Source organism: Podarcis melisellensis (assembly GCF_964234715.1).
Source record: "Podarcis melisellensis genome assembly, chromosome: 4".
Taxonomy (NCBI): Eukaryota; Metazoa; Chordata; class Lepidosauria; order Squamata; family Lacertidae; genus Podarcis; species Podarcis melisellensis.
This window is the reverse complement of record NC_138531.1, coordinates 7,623,257-7,637,460: the sequence shown is the minus strand read 5'-3', so window position 1 is coordinate 7,637,460 and position 14,204 is coordinate 7,623,257. Positions and strand designations below refer to the sequence as shown.

At 47.7% G+C, this 14,204-nt stretch overlaps 2 long non-coding RNA genes across 3 annotated transcripts in view; both read right to left on the bottom strand.

The window, feature by feature from the left end:
• LOC309367792 overlaps positions 1 to 14,204 on the bottom strand; it is a 95,191-nt gene that overhangs the window by 65,004 nt on the left and 15,983 nt on the right. The window lies entirely within an intron of this gene.
• Positions 1,197 to 13,634, bottom strand: LOC309367771. Of its 2 annotated transcripts, none has more exons than XR_014167343.1 (4): positions 12,600 to 13,634; positions 11,557 to 11,654; positions 4,326 to 4,454; positions 1,197 to 2,091 (listed from the first exon to the last, which is right to left on the bottom strand). It is a non-coding gene; the product is annotated as an uncharacterized lncRNA (long non-coding RNA). The 2 variants fall into 2 exon arrangements; XR_014167344.1 differs by lacking the exon at positions 12,600 to 13,634 and adding an exon at positions 11,772 to 12,298.

Below are 14,204 nucleotides of genomic sequence, written 5' to 3'. Positions count from 1 at the left end.
CTGAGGCTTTTCTCAATCTGGAGAGTATAAACAAAATTCCACAAAGCTCTCAAACGTGTATTTTATTGAAGAGGTATTTCCTCACATTCCAGTAGGCTGTTCTTTTGGCTCTGAATGAATGTGGTTAGGAGGCTCTTTGTGAAGTTCTGTAAGAACAAGTGACTTTACCCCTCTTCCTGGGCTTGCAAGAACTAAAACAGAACTAGGTTGCAAAAGAGAGAGGAAGTTTCCCCCTGCTCTGGGCAGAGCCAATAGAAACTAGAATATGACTGTGCCTTCATTTCCCAGCCTGCCTTGAGGTCTGGAAAGGTACTACCTTTTCTTAGAGGAGCAGCATTATTATTCCTTCTACCTAATACTAATACACAGACTTGCTGTCACTAAATAACTGGACCCTGTGGGAGCAGAACAAACACAGACCCTGGGTAAGTGCCTGGCGCCCCTGGAATCTTGCACTGCTTGGAGACTGGGGTGGTGTGCACCCAGGCAATTGTGTTTTGTTCTGTAAAGGCAGCAGAATGAATGAAATAACATCGGTACAGAGGAAGGTGCTTAAACAAACATACCCCGGTAAGTTCCTTCAACCACCTTCCCCTATTTCTTTCTGCTGGTCAACATTCCTTTCTTTAATTCCTTGGCAACTGTGATTAAGCAATAGTGCTGCCTGCCAAAAACTGAAGCTTTAAAGTTATCTCCAGGAGTTGTTTTATAACTTTCTTTTAAAATTCCCAATAAACTTTTTTTTTTAATGAAAGCTAAGAGTCTGGGTCCCATGTTGGCATGAGGCCCAGTAAGTTTGTACCCTCATACTGCCTTGTCAGCAGCCCTGAATTGTTTCAGATTGTAATCTTAGTCACAGAAGGCCTCTGGCTTCAGGCTTTCTGTTCAGCCAGGTCTTCCTTTTTGGTCTTCCTTCCATGTACAACTGCATAATACATAAAGCAATGCTAGCAAACTTCATCTTTAGCTCTCAGCAGGGAACTAATAATAGGGCATGATTGCAGTTTAGCACATGTGTCACTAAAGCTAGCACCTCACTGATTTGGGAGCAGAGTGGCAAACTTTAATTCAGTATAAACCTGACCTAATAGGTTTAAAAAACAGAAAAAGCTAGCCATGACCACAATCTTTTTTGCTCTTGAAAGCCAATGTTTATTTTCTTCACTTTTTTGTGAATCTTTTCTATACATTTTAGAAACTGGAATACTGTTGCTATTTTCTTAAAGATACTTTAGCTTTAGCTATTTGAATTTGCAAAATTGTAAAAAGTGCAGGGAGCTTCCTGGAGAACAGAGGGCTCCCTGCTTCAGAAATCGACCCTCCAGCTCATGTAGGGTCAACCATGCTGACCAGTTATTTGAATGTGGATGAGTGGGTCAACATGGTGTGAATCATCAGAACATGGGTGGAGGAGATGCGCAAGCCAGGTCTGCCCTCCTGGTTTTTTAGTGCATCATAAAACATCAGATCTGCAAGTCCCAGTGCAGATCTTTGAATCCAGAATGCTAGTTGATCATATTTCCATCACCAGTGAAATGTGGATTTTCTTCTGCCTTCTTTCCAATACCAAGAGACAGCTAAATATAAAATGCACCACAATGTCCTTTACAGAGGGTATAAAACATACTTGCAAAATGCATATCAAATGGTGTGCATGTGATTAGAAATAGGGTTGCAAATAAGGTCTGAAGATGAATGGCTGACTGCTAGCTCCAGCTTCCTTCCTCCAGCTTCCTTCCTCTGGATCCCTGATTCCTCTTCATCTTTTGGTCCTCTTGGCTCTTACCTTCTTCTGTGATGTTCTCATGGCACTGCTGTAAAGCAATGATATGGCTTAGTCTGCAGTAATGGGAAAGGAGGATTTGGGAATCTGTCTCTCAGGTGGAAACTGGGAGGTTCTCTGAAGTATCTCCCTCACCAGCACCAAGAAAACAGGCACACAGACACGGTGGAATATTATGATAGAAGGTTAAAACTCCTTTGCGTCTATGTAAAAGTGTTGATCCTTTCTTCTTTGCTTTCTTCTTTCCAAATTTCTGCTCCCAACACTTCTTGTGTCTGATTTCGTGTACATTAAAACACTCTATTCAACTGAAACAAATTTATGGTTATGTTAAATTCTCCATAGCAAACCCGAAATCCCTTGAAGCTGATAAACCCTTTTCCTTTTCCCTTTCGCAGATCAAAGTAAAGGATACCTTTTAATCTTTCAGAAACTTGTATTTTAATGAGAATTGTAACCCCGTATTGTAAACCTCTCCTTAAGTGACTTGGCCTAGTAGCAGGAAAAACAATCAAAGCTTCTTTAGCTGCTCACATTAAGAGTTATTTGCTTCATAGCTAGAGCATTTCTGCTGATAGGTCAGAAATTCCATGTGTTAAATATAGCTACATATCTGAGTGAAATTAGCTAAAGCAACAAAGGAAAGGACTTCCAAACTAGAAAGCAACCAGCCTTGTGTATAGCTCCTACACACAAGCACAAGTGCAACAAGGGCTTTTTACTTGAAATTTTAGTAAGGCCAGAAAAGGCTACTGCAATGAGACACCGTACTTAGAAATAATTACTAAACAACAACAATAGCTTTACAAATGGCAGCAAAAGAAACCAGTTTGTTTGCTGCCTGCCCTTCATCCTAAGATCTCAGCGTGGGTTACAGATTGTAGTGTTTAAGGACCAAACTAGATGTGTTTGGGACAGCCAAGACTGTTCTGCACATGTTCTCCCCATTCCTGCATCAGACACCAAGTGTAGTTAATCTAAACTTCATACCCATTTGTGCCATGGACCTCTCCCCTCTTCACCTGCCCTAATCCTGAGTTTGTCTTGAGCAGGGGCAAGGAACCTCAGGTGTGGGAGCTAAATGGAGCCCTCCAGGTTTCTCTCCCTGGTCCTCCCTACACCATGGCTTCTCCCTAGCCAGCCTTGCTCTGTACCTTCCTTTTGCCAGAATGTGTCCTTGAAAAGTGATGGTGTCCCTTTCATGCCAGAATGGAGATACGACTGTATGTCTGTCTGTAGGAATCTAGTAGCTGGAATTAAGCCCATTGTACACAGGTAAGAGTTGCATTCATAGCCCAACCATGTCTTGGTTTGACTGTGCCTGCTGCTGGACTGAAAGTGCTCTCCTACCCCAGGGGGTAGGAGACCTGGTGCATTGATTAATGTCCCCTCACCTGTATGTCCCCCCCCCCCGGTTAAAAATTAATCCCCCTTCTAAATTTATACAGTCTTATGAATAAACTAACACGTCTCCCCACCACATCTAGAAAGAAGGCTTTCTGAGGACAGAAAGATTGTCATTTGTGCTACTGGTGGATACTAATCAGGTATCTGCTACTTATATTTTCCATTACTAAAGTTCTCTTTGCTGCAGAAAAAAGGTATTTATAATGGGCTTTTAGCAAACAGATAGATGAATGAGGTTTCTTGTTGAGCTAGGGATCTGTATGTTCCCAGAGTTCCCTCATAATGTATAAGTCCATGGATAATTGCTAATGAGGCAAGCCCCTGGAGAGCCAAGCTTCTGATCTTCGCTCTTTTCAAGGAGGTCTTTATGTCTGTCAGCACCTGCTGAACATCACATTAATAGCTTTGAATAAAGGACCTGGGTAAAAGAACGAAGATCATTCCATAATAATCAAGCTTATAGTTCAGGGAACTGAAAGCATGAACAAAATAGAAAAATGACAAGTCGTTTAAACGGGTGGATCGACTAATTTCAAAACTTAGGAGCATATGGTACCACTCAGCTGCCCCTCATTAGAAGAGACGCCACTCATTTTAGACCCAAAAAACTAACACCTTCCTACACAGCCCTGATGTTCACACTTTATTACAGTAAATTGTTTACAGAAAAGAGGCTAAATCATGAAAACAGGGCTGTGGAAAATATCACTTTGGGAGTTGAAATTCCCACAGGAGAAGCACTTTGAGGAAAGAGTGGAGGGGGAGGAACTTCTAAAATGCATCTACCACCTCACATGACAACTAAGCCCAAGTCCCATGAGCACATCCACTCTGATATATTCATACACACAAATGCACGTACATCATCACTGTAGTCATTACTGTACAAACAAGAGGAACTAAATGAACAAAAAGCACTACAGCCCAAACTGAGAAAGAAAATGAGAAAAATATTCAGCATCTATCTCAGACCATAGCCAGTATCACTAGATGAGTAGGTCACCATGGGACAGTCTTGTTCAAGTATTGTATAAATGGGTTCTATTGTGTTAACAAAGCCTGGTTTAAATTAATATTTCCACCCCGGAGATATTTAAAACAGGTCAACTAAGGCCACAATCCTAGCCTTACCTACATAGGAGTAAGCCCCACTCAGTAGGATTTACTTCTGAGAAGACATGGTTAGGATTGTGCTATTACAAATCAACACCATCTTCCAATTCTTTCATTTCCAGATCTCAGGACTTGGCAAATGGTCTTGTTCCTAATATTTAGTAATAAAATCCTACCTATAATTAATGAATTAGCCAATAACTGTCTGTATTCAGATCTAACATAAGGCTTCACATAAAATATTTATAGGTATCAATGGGATCTCTTTAACTATAATGTCTTTAACATATAATAAAATATATTTTCCATATTGCTGGGTGACGTCACAGCCCCATCAGATGTGGAAGGAAGTCTCAATGCATCATTCAAACATGTAGCAATTGAATTACTATGCAATCTGTATATTCTTACAGCATAATGTGTATGTTATAGTTTTTTATTAAAAACTTACCCATTGCATATACATATATATGATGTCCATTGTAAGAATTGGTTATCTCAGTAAGCAACTCTCCACTCAATTTAAAGTATTTTATCACTGTTAATCAAACTTCTCTGAATATTTTGGATAGTAGGCACTGTTCTCCAACAGAGTTATCATTAAAACCTCAAAAGGTGCAATTATTCAGTACAAAAACAAACATATTATTTTGAATAATAAACTTGAATTTGCAGGGATTGCAAAAAAATTGAGAACTTGCTTGTCAGAGCCACCCGTTTGGTCCCAGCTCACAAGAGACCCAACTCCGATCCGGTTTATTTACAGAAAGTCTTTATTGAAGATCATGGTTGCGTTTACATTCCATCTTTGTGACTCTACGTCTGTAACGTTAGACCGCTGAAGTCCCCTCTGAATCTGTCCCGCCGAGGCACCAATTTAAGAGGCTAGTCCTGGACCACCTCTTCCTCTCCTTCCTTTTCCACAGGGTCTTTCTGCCCCCCTGGGTTCCCCCTCGCCGGGACTCGCCCGAGGCTGAATCCTCTGACGCCTCTGCCCCCCTCCTTCTCGCTTTGGGGCCGGGCTCCTCCCCAGGGCTCTCCTCACTTCCGCGCGCCTCTACATTTGAACTTGGCGCGCGTACGTTGCTCCTGACCTTTCTCTCGACCGCTACACTGCTCCCGGTGCTGCTCTCCACCCCTTCCGGCTGAGCGCCCTGCTCCGATCTCCTTCCCCTGTCTCTTTCTTGCTCTGCTCCCTCTGACACACTGGTAACTCCACCCCCTTCACTCCGTTCCGGCTGAGAAGCCAGCTCCTGTCTCCAACTCCCACTGGGGCTTCTCCCTTCGCTCCCCTGCTCCTCACTGCTTCCCCCTTGTCCCCCCTTTGGTCTGACCAGGGGGGCCCCCTTTTGGGAGTCCTCTGACTCACTGGTCAGACTCATGGACGACCTTTGGGCATCGTCATCCTCCTCCTCATCTCTCTGGGATTCTTCCCCCTTGCTCTCTGTCTCCTCCCCCATCTGCTCTTCTCTCCCTGAAACCCTGACATCCATCCCCCCCTCGAAGCCCCCCCTTCCCCCCTCCCGCTCGCCGGGGGCCGGTTGTGGAAACTGCGGCTCTTCGGGGGTAGGCTCAGGATACAGGTCGTCTACGTCAATGTTCTCTGCTGGCAGTTCTGTGTATGTGTGTTCGAACTCGGGTTCTTCACCCAAAGGCATCTCAGTCTCTTCTTCCATTGCTACTTCCTCTGGTGCTGCCCGCCAAGGACCCATCATCCACCTCTTACGCCATTCCTCCTCTGGTTGCTCCTCCCACCAATAAGGGGTTTCCGTGTCCACCCCCGAGCACGATCCCCTGGGCGGGCTTGATTCTGGTGTTCTTTCCTCGGGGGAAGAGAAACCCCTGAACGTGCTATCTGACAATGTGGGTGTGAAAAGCCAGTCATCAAAGTACTCAGCTGGCATGGGTCTATGTGGGAAAAGTGCATGGAACTCTTCTTTCAAAAGGGGTTCGTCTAACGCGTAGCCCGGCACCCAACTACTGGCAGTGGCTGGGGTGCCCTCCCTGGCGAGAAAGTATTCAACCCCCTCCTCCCCCCATCTCGAGTCCAGTATCTCTGTGACCTCGTTAAGGGGTTCGGCCCTCGGCGACCCCCCCCCTCTTGGGTGCCCCTTTGCGTGGGTCTGGTACTGTTTCTGACTCTTGAAACCTGTGCGGGGCCTTGTAGGGAGTGAGCACCGACCTATGAAAGACCGGGTGCACTCTGGAGCCTTCTGGAAGGGCCAGGCGAAACGCTACAGGATTGATCCTAGCCTCAACTTGGTATGGTCCTAGCTGCCTGTGTCCTAGCTTCTTCTTGGCTAACGATTTGGCTGGCATAGCTTGGGCCGCTAACCATACCCAGTCCCCCACCTGGATGTCCTCTCCCGCCCTTCTGTGCTTGTCCGCCTGCACCTTATAGGCCTGCTTGGCCAGCTCCAAATGTCTCCGCAGCTCCTCGTGCACCTCTTGCAACTCTGCTGCGAACTGGTCGGCCTCTTGAGGCACCCCCTCTCCTGGCGTTATAAGTCTCGGAAAGGTTCTGGGATGACGGCCATTGTTCGCGAAGAACGGCGTCACCCCGGTCGATGCGTGCTTCGTGTTGTTGTAGGCAAACTCAGCCATCGGCAGGTAGTCCACCCACGCTGCTGGTCGCTGATTGGCGTAACACCTCAGGTACTGCTGCATGATCGCGTTGACCCTCTCTGCTTGGCCGTTGGTCTGTGGATGTCTCGCCGACGCTAGGTCGATCTTGACGTGCAGGATACCCAGAAGCTTCTGCCAGAAGTTGGAAACAAATTGGCGCTCCCTGTCGGACAGGACGGACTGCGGTAGTCCATGCACTCTGAACACGTGGTCGATGAAGAGTTTGGCGGTCTGTTCTGCCGTCGCCACCTTGGCACAAGGAATGAAGTGCGCCATCTTGGTGAACAAGTCCACAACCACCAGCACCGCCGTCTTGCCCCTGGAGCTAGGCAGGTCAGTAACAAAGTCCAGTGCTACCCTCTCCCACGGTTGCTGCGGCGTTTCCAGCGGTTCCAACAACCCCGCCGGCTTCTGGTGTACTGGTTTGGACCTCTGACAGGTGTCACACCTGGCGACGTAATCCGCCACCTCTCCCCGCATCTGGGGCCACCAAAAGTCCCTGGCCACTAATTCTATTGTCTTCTCCTTGCCGAAGTGGCCCGCACTGGGGGCGTCGTGCATTTGCTGCAGAACCTTTGCGCGAAGTTCGTCGTTAGGCACGTAGAGGGCACCCTTGCGAGTTAAGAGTCCGTCCCGCAACTGGAACTCATCGTCTCTTTGCGACCCGCTGCGGAGCTCCTCCATCTTGGACTGTGCAAATTGATCCGCTTGCAACGCGCGTCGCACCGCGTCCAGGTCGACTGCGATGGCAGCGCATGCCCACGCCTGTGGTGTGAAAATGTGCTTCGCTGCAATTGGTGTCGTCTCTTCCAGGTATTGCGGTTTCCTGGAGAGCGCGTCTGCTATAACATTGGAGTCTCCCGGGATGTATTCTATTTTGAAGTCGAAATCCGCAAAGAATTCTGCCCAGCGCATGTGTCTTTGGGTCTGCAGCCTTGCCGTTCGCCAATACTCTAAGTTCTTGTGATCCGTGCGGACCTGCACTGTGTGCTTGGCTCCTATGAGGAAGTGTCGCCACGCTTTGAAAGCTGCATGAATGGCCAACAGCTCCCTGTCCCATATGGTGTAGTTCCGCTCCGTCTTGCTGAGCTTCCGGGAGTAGAAGGCACCCGGCCTCCAATTGCCTTGCGGATCCTCCTGCAGAAGGACGGCTCCAACCGCTCTGTCTGACGCGTCGGTTTCCACCCGCATGGGCCTGCCGGGATTCACGTGCAGCAGCTGCTCCTCGGAGGCGAAGAGGCTTTTAAGCTTCCGAAAAGAGCGCTCTGCCTGTTCCGTCCAAGCGAACTTCTTCTTCTTGGAACTGAGGGTGTCCGTGATTGCTGCCGTCTCATTTGCAAAACCTTTGATGAATTTGCGATAAAAATTGGCAAATCCGATGAATCTCTGGACCTCCTTCCGATTGCGTGGGCTCTTCCAGTCCAACACCGCTTGGACCTTGCCTCTGTCCATGGCCAGCCCCTCGTCGGACAGCTTGTAGCCAAGGAAATCCACCTCCGTCACATCAAACTGGCACTTCTCCAACTTGGCGTACAGCCTGTGCTCCTGCAACCTCTGTAGGACCTCCTTTACATCCTTCTCATGAGCTTCCGGCGATTCCGAGAAAATCAGGATGTCGTCGAGAAAACATACACACTTCTTGTAGAGGAGTCCCGCCAGCACGTGATGCATAAATGCTTGGAAAACGTGGCTGCCATTTTGGAGACCAAACGGCATAACTCTGTATTCATACGTGCCTAGAGGCGTGAACATGGCAGTCTTCCACTCATCGCCCTTCCGGATGCGGATGAGGTTGTACGCTCCACGCAAATCCAACTTGGTGAAGATCTTACCCTTCCTAACGGTCGCTAGGAGGTCGTCAATCTTGGGCATGGGAAAGGCCTTGGGCTTAGTCAGTCTGTTTATGAATCTATAGTCCACAATGAGTCTTTTTTGGGGCGTGTCTTTCTTCTTCACAAAGAAAACAGGACTGCCTCCCACTGTTTTGGATTCCCGGATGAACCCGCGCTTCAGATTATGCTCTATGAACTCTCTGAGCTCTTGCATCTCGTCCTCAGACATGGAATACAGCTTTGCAGTTGGCAGCTGCGCCCCTGGCACCAGGTCGATCGTACAGTCGTAAGGCCTGTGAGGCGGCAACTTGTCAGCTTCTTTCTCGCAGAAAACCTCCAAGAATCCCTCGTACTTGTGAGGCACTGCCTGCACCATGCCCAGGTGCAGTTGCTGCTCAGCTCCTTCCTCCTGATTGGTTTGGATGCAATGCTGAGCACAATACGATGAGCAGAAGGTGATCTGCCGGTGGTACCACGCTACAGCGGGACTATGCCTCTCCAGCCAACTCATGCCTAACACAATGGGCGTGTCTGACAGGTGGGTGACATTGAAGCTAATGAGTTCTCGATGATTTCCAATCTGCATCACCATGGGAGGCGTCTGCTGCACAACTTGCCCTCCCAGCAATTTCCTGCCGTCCACTGTGACCACGTTCAGAGGCGTCGTTGCAGGCAGGAGCGCTATGCTATGCTGCTTGACAAATTGTATTCCCACAAAATCCGCATTGCTTCCTGAATCAATCGTGATGGGAACTTCCAGGGATTGTCCATTTGGCAGCTGAAGGGTTGCAGTGAGTTGCACTGCTGGCTTGGGTGGTAAAGGGTCTGTGCGTTGCAAGGGTGCTGGGGACTGTTCTACAGATCCGCCTGGCTGAGCCCCAGTAGCTCCGCTTCCAGCCAGGCACTGTCGTTTCCCTGAGGCTGCTCTCTTTGCACCACTTCCGCTGCCACTGTTGCTAGAGCTGCAGTGTGTTTTTGGAGCCTCTGGGGGCACTCTTTCACCATATGGTGTGCACTGTCACAGATGTAACATTTCCTGGTCCCTCTAGGAGGCTTCGCCTTCACTGCACCGGAAACAGGGGCTCTGGATGGTGTCTGAGCCCTAGCACCACCGATTTCCATCGGCTCTTCTCCTTGCCTCCCCAAGGGCGAGGGGTGCGTCTGGCTGAAGTCCCTGGGGACAAAAGGGGGGGTTCTCGCTGGTGCACGCGCCTGGGGTCCCTCCCCCTCGTGCCACGGGCGTCCCTCATGTCGGATTCCTATAGCCAAAGCCCGTTGCACTACGTTTTCTAGGGTCTGGGGTCTATCCCCCCTGGCGATCTCATCCTTGACGGGGGGGCTAAGACCTTCCCAGAAAAGATCTCTGACTGGTTTACTATCCTTCTCCCAGCCCAACGCAGTTAGTAATGCAAAGAACTTGGAATGATATTGACGTACAGTGGCTTTGCCTTGCCGCAGTCCGTGCATCTGTCTACGCGCAATATCCACATCCACAGAGGACTGGAAACAAGCATCCATCGCTTTAATAAATTCATCAGAATTGCGGCGGGCAGGGCCATCTTCGCGCCACAAATTGCGCAGCCAAGCTCTGGCCTCCCCATGCAGATGCGAAATTATGAACCCCACTCTCTCCTCCTCATCTTTAAAATCATGACGGAGTAAATGCAGTGCATACACGACGTCTGCCCTGAAGTTAGGGTAGTCTTGCAGGTTGCCATTAAAGTGCGTAACTAGGGCGCCCCCCCCGCCGTCCAAGTGCAACGCCCTCCGATCTGGAACCCGGGACCCCTGCCCTGCCTGCCTGCTCCCACCTTGTTCGCAGGTCCTGGCAAGCCTTGTCCAGTTCGTCATTCTTCTTCTGTGATGCAATGACTGCAGCTGTGAGTTCGGTAACTTGATTCCTCAGCGTAAGCAGCTGTTCCTCCGCGCTCATGGCTGCTCCCGTTGGTGAGCTGTGCAAAAAAAAATTTTTTGCGTTCTGGAGAGGGGACTTACTGTCAGAGCCACCCGTTTGGTCCCAGCTCACAAGAGACCCAACTCCGATCCGGTTTATTTACAGAAAGTCTTTATTGAAGATCATGGTTGCGTTTACATTCCATCTTTGTGACTCTACGTCTGTAACGTTAGACCGCTGAAGTCCCCTCTGAATCTGTCCCGCCGAGGCACCAATTTAAGAGGCTAGTCCTGGACCACCTCTTCCTCTCCTTCCTTTTCCGCAGGGTCTTTCTGCCCCCCTGGGTTCCCCCTCGCCGGGACTCGCCCGAGGCTGAATCCTCTGACGCCTCTGCCCCCCTCCTTCTCGCTTTGGGGCCGGGCTCCTCCCCAGGGCTCTCCTCACTTCCGCGCGCCTCTACATTTGAACTTGGCGCGCGTACGTTGCTCCTGACCTTTCTCTCGACCGCTACACTGCTCCCGGTGCTGCTCTCCACCCCTTCCGGCTGAGCGCCCTGCTCCGATCTCCTTCCCCTGTCTCTTTCTTGCTCTGCTCCCTCTGACACACTGGTAACTCCACCCCCTTCACTCCGTTCCGGCTGAGAAGCCAGCTCCTGTCTCCAACTCCCACTGGGGCTTCTCCCTTCGCTCCCCTGCTCCTCACTGCTTCCCCCTTGTCCCCCCTTTGGTCTGACCAGGGGGGCCCCCTTTTGGGAGTCCTCTGACTCACTGGTCAGACTCATGGACGACCTTTGGGCATCGTCATCCTCCTCCTCATCTCTCTGGGATTCTTCCCCCTCGCTCTCTGTCTCCTCCCCCATCTGCTCTTCTCTCCCTGAAACCCTGACATTGCTTATTACGTACCTTTTGTATTAATGTGCCCAAAGATAAAATGCTCCCCAAACCATTCCTCAAGCCAAATATTAAAGCTCCTTTCCTCTTTAAGTTTCTGAAATTCCTTGCTGCCAAGAAAAGAGGAGAATGGATATATTTTTTATGTTATTAAGAAACTTGCAGAATGGTTATTTTCACCACTGTTTCTTGTATCCACTCAAAGCCACAAGGAAATTTATACACACCATTTGACTCTGGCTTGGCAATTCAGAGCCAGATGGTAACCTTCAGGGAGCTGATTTTTTTGCTCAGGGCCATCAGTTCTCAATGCTCTACTGTATGAGAAGTGGGATGGATGCAGGCTCTGTAAGTATCACACTGCTTGCCATGATGAAAGGACCGAACTCCACTGGTGTTCCAACCAACTGTTTGCAAAGGATGGAGGGCTTTGAAAACATTCAATATGCATGCTTGCAAAGACTCAAGATGTCCTGCCATTGGCCCCCCTCTGTCTCTGTCCTGTGGCTAAGAATCATAGAATCACAGAATTGGAGAGTTGCAAATTTAGCGCTGAGAAGAGGAAGGCTGCCACAGGCAATCCCAAACCATAGCAGAGTAACTTTTCACTCCAGGGACTTGAGAGACCTTACCAGCAGACCGTTTTCTGGGCCTACAAGATTGTGCAAGCTGTATTTTTTTTTTTTGCTTTATTAACAATCTCTTATATCATATGACACATTTCATATAGCATATCTCGTATGACATACATATACATATGTATTGTACATCTTCTTGAGTAAACATATATATAATCCATGTAAGCAAAAACCATATACAAGTAGTATTCTGTTTGTTTACATAAATTAAACTGATTTGTATTTTTACTATCTTTTGTTGTCTGATCTTTTTATTAACATGAGTTAAAGAAAGAAAAAAAAAGAAAAAAAAGAAAAAGGTGTAGTTGGTCTTCCTATCATTTCCTGGTTTATAGCCTTATTCTAGTAATGAATATGCCTATCATTATTGAGTTATTCTTTATATTCCTTCTAATACATTCTTACAACAGTTAGTACCTTTTGACTTATTTGCTAGTCCGTTATAGCTGAAACATTTCCGCCTTTCCAGTTCATTGCTATCAATGTTCGAGCTGCAGCCGTGGCATATAGAAAAATTCCTCTCAAATTTTTCGGAACATCGTTGCTGAGAATGCTTAGTAGAAAAGCCTCGGGCTTTTTTTGGAAAGGTTAACCCAAAGTTTTTCCCCCAGCTCATCATAAACAAGGCACCAAAATTCTCTAATCTTTCTATATGTCCACCACATATGATACATGTCTCCATTACTTTCCCCACATTTCCAACAGTTGTTTGCTATGTTTTCGTACAAGCTGTACTTTAAAACAAAAGGTGCTTGATCATCTTGGTGTTTCATTTGCAATAGCATGCAGCCAGTAATTCAGAAAGGATCCTTCAAAAATGGCACAGGGCACTTCTTTTGGGACATTGGCTGCAGTGTGAAGATTCGCTCCAGCCTTCCTGCCTCAAGGCCTTCTGCCACCTCTGCACCTTGCTTCCTGGGATGTCCTTACATCAGTTTTCCAATCTGTAGTCTGCTCTGCATAGCTTCCCCTTTCCTAAGGCTTCTGTCAAGTTTAATCTCAGCCAACTGTCTGCATCAACAAAAGTATATTGTGTCTAGATCAAGGGAAGTAATAATACCACTCTATTCTGCCTTGTTCAGACCACACCTGGAATACTGTGTCCAGTTCTGGGTGATGAAATTTAAGAAGGATGTTGACAAGCTGCAATGTGGGCAGAGGAGGGCAACCAAGCCTTATGAGGAAGAGTTGAAGGAGCTGGGTATGTTTAGCCTGGAAAAAAAGGAGTCTGAGAGGAGATATGAAAGCCATCTTCAGATATCTCAAGGGCAGTCCCATAGAAGAAGGAGCAAGCTTGTTTTCTGCTGCTCTGGAGGGTTCGACTCAAACCAGTGGATTCAAATAACAAGAAAGGAGATTCCGACTAAACATGAGGAAAAACTTTCTGGCAGTGGGAACGGTCTCCCTCAGGAGGTTGTGGACTCTCCTTCCCTGGAGGTTTTTAAGCAGATGTTGGAGGGCCATCTGTCATGGATACTGTTATGTACTATGCTTGGATCCTAGAACAATAGGCAAGTAGGATCCTAGAATGCAACAACTGATTGGCTTGCAGGAAAAGACCAATCTGGCTCCAGGAGGGAAGCAGAATAAGCCAATCAGACAGGACTCATTGTGTAAATAATGTATATAAAAGCCTGAGGTTTGGGGGGCAATTCGATCACTGTTTTACAAGCTGCAATAAAGAGCATGAAGGGCTCCCCTCCAACTCTACAATTCTATGATTTTCATGAAAATTCCCTAGCATCACAGTGCTTTAGCTTAGCAATGTCAGAGGCCTCACTATCACAGAATAAGTATTTTAAAAAGCACACAATGCCTGACTTCAAATTAGTATAGGAAGCAACCCTATATACAGAGTTTTCACAGCACTCCCTAGATTTAGAGTGTTGTTCTATAAACTCTTAATCAATACAATTCACAGCACATCTTTGAATCTCAGGGCAACCCCATCTCAACATTCAGGGTGACCCAGAGAAGGTCCAAATCAGTTGGAGCCATCAGGGCTTATGCAAATACGAGCCA